The sequence below is a fragment of the Montipora capricornis genome, chromosome 2 (genome assembly GCF_036669925.1).
Source record: "Montipora capricornis isolate CH-2021 chromosome 2, ASM3666992v2, whole genome shotgun sequence".
NCBI classification, from domain to species: Eukaryota; Metazoa; Cnidaria; class Anthozoa; order Scleractinia; family Acroporidae; genus Montipora; species Montipora capricornis.
Window position 1 is genome coordinate 46424460 of NC_090884.1, and position 2500 is coordinate 46426959.

The 2500-nt window shown below is 33.2% G+C and overlaps 1 long non-coding RNA gene across 1 annotated transcript in view; it reads left to right on the forward strand.

Moving 5' to 3' along the window:
• The window catches only part of LOC138024275 (uncharacterized), a 17877-nt gene that overhangs the window by 10429 nt on the left and 4948 nt on the right, over positions 1-2500 (forward strand). The window contains exon 2 of the long non-coding RNA XR_011126954.1: positions 2276-2373. This is a non-coding gene — a long non-coding RNA (uncharacterized lncRNA). The remainder of the gene's footprint in view (positions 1-2275; positions 2374-2500) is intronic.

Below are 2500 nucleotides of genomic sequence, written 5' to 3' on the forward strand. Positions count from 1 at the left end.
CTGTTTTTTGTACATTGGTCTGAAGAAAGTTCTAAAATATCAAACATTTGAATGGAATCTTGAAAGATTTTTTTTGAAATTCTTCCGAATATGACTGAAGAATAATTTGAACAACAACAGTGGTGTCTTCCCACATATTTCTGGTCTGCACTGTATTGACATACATGTAATGTTAAGTGATTTTACCCCATAAGATCTTACACGGGATTCCGATCATGCTAGAGCAGAAATAGTTTCAGGCCTGACGTTAAAACACGAAAAAGAAGGATCTTCCTGTCCGGCTACGGGCAATGCAAAAGATTTGAACCTTAACCCTCACCCTAACCACTTTTAAAAAAGAAAAAAAAGAAAAAAAGAAAAACGAGACAATGAAAATGAGGTGCCGTGGCCTGGCCTGACACATGACAGGCTTATAGCAAAAAGAATTATTTGTAGGCTTAATGACCCATGTGTGATTTAGATCTTAATTGTCTTTGAAAACAATATCTGCTCTTTGTGCCTGTATAACAATGATCTGTTTGTTTAGAGAAATCCAAAAGTATCTTTGCTTTGCTATTTTCTGCCACTTTCTTCTCAACATGGTCATACCAATTCCTTGAGTATGAGAGATAATATTTTTTACATAGATTTTAGTGTATTATTTGAGCTACTTTGTCATGTCTCTTTAGAACTACATTCACATTGTGCAAGTTTGCTACACAAATGGAGAATGTGAAATATAGTTTTGTCTCTCTATTTATACATTCTGCATTTTGTGGTTGACTGGCTTGTTTTTCTATGATAACCTCCCTCCATCAAGTTGTTAGTGCCTGATGCTTTGCAGTTTCTTCTTCATGTACATGTATCCATTCCTGAGCCAATAATTGTAGCCATGGCTGACTGGGCTACCCTGCCTTAAATAAAGTTGACTTGACTTTTCTGATCTTAATCTTATTGTTTCCTCCACTGATTTCAGTCCTCTTCTGCCCTCATTCCTTGCTAAGTAAAGCCTGGCCATGCTTGCTCTGGGATAATGATCATAATAATTATAATGATAATAATAAGATCAGTACATGCGTGCGTAAGAGGGTCCCGAGTACCTTTCCGGAATATAGGAGACTCTCTTGACGATTGCCGGATTAATGTCGCCACCGCCGGCATTTGAATTTTTAATTTGATTTGAGTTTTATTGTTGTCATTGTTATTTTTATTTATTTTTACCAGATACATGTAAGATTCAAGTTTGTATGAAAGAGTGCTCAATGAAGTTTGTTATTATTATTATTATTATTATTATTATTTTCTTTTTCTTTTTTTTTTTTTTGAAGTTTTAAAACGGAGAAATGCTTGATTGCTTGTGAATTTATAGTTCTTACCTTTTGGAGATATTTTAATGTTTGTAAATATTTTTATCATGGAAATAAAGTTATTTGTTATTTATAATAATAATAATAATAATAATAATAATAATAATAATAATAATAATAATTATTATTATTATTATTATTCCATGAAGCTGTAAAGCTAAATGCACCATGATAATAATAATAATTTAATAATAATAATAATAATAATAATTATTATTATTAAATTATTATTATTATCATGGTGCATTTAGCTTCATGGCAGGTACTGTATGGTACACCCTGTACATTGTAATCAAAACTTCAAGAAATTTTAATCCCATCATCAGGTCATAACAAGCTGCCTTAGACTTCAAGGACTCTTTGGAGGATTGTTGCTTATCCCAGCAAGAGCTGCCAACTCTATCCCAGCAAACATGTACATGTAGTCCCGAGCCAGTCTCTTTGGAATAGTACCCAGTGCTCCAATAACAACAGGGACAACTTTAACACTCCTTGATCTTCCACAAGGCTTTTATCTCAACTGCCAGATCCAGATACTAATCTTGTTGACCTTTTCCTCTTGTTTGATATCTACCCTTCTGTCACTAGGGCATGCAATAGATGAGGCAATTTTTGTTTTGTTTGTACACAAACACAATGTCAGGGTGATTGTGATTCAGTTTCTTATCTTATAGAGAAATCTCACAGTAGTTTAAAAATTCTCAGACTCATAGTTGTACAGTGTATAAGCAGTTTAACAGCTGAGGGCAACTTGTATGATGGACCTGAATACCAATACATGATAGTTAATTGCATGTCTGGTCAGGTGTGCCACTGGTCCATGTAACTATATAAATATGCCAAAGGAATCTATTAGTCTACATTATTATTGTTAAGTGTAGCAATTGTACAATGTAATTAAATTTAATTGTACCTCTAATTTCTTGCAGCCTGCTCCATATGCCTCTGGAGAACAAGCTGTTTAATTGTCACCAGAAGACTGAGAATACTTTAAATATGTTAATTCATTCAAGGTGCAAAGATACATGTAAGTACTATTTTTATTAAACTCACAAAAAGTAACAGTTATTATAACAAGTATACACAGGAAGTTATTGTCAAAATGTCAGTCTTTATTCCAGAAATTGGCCAATGAGGGCTCAATTATTGTCAGC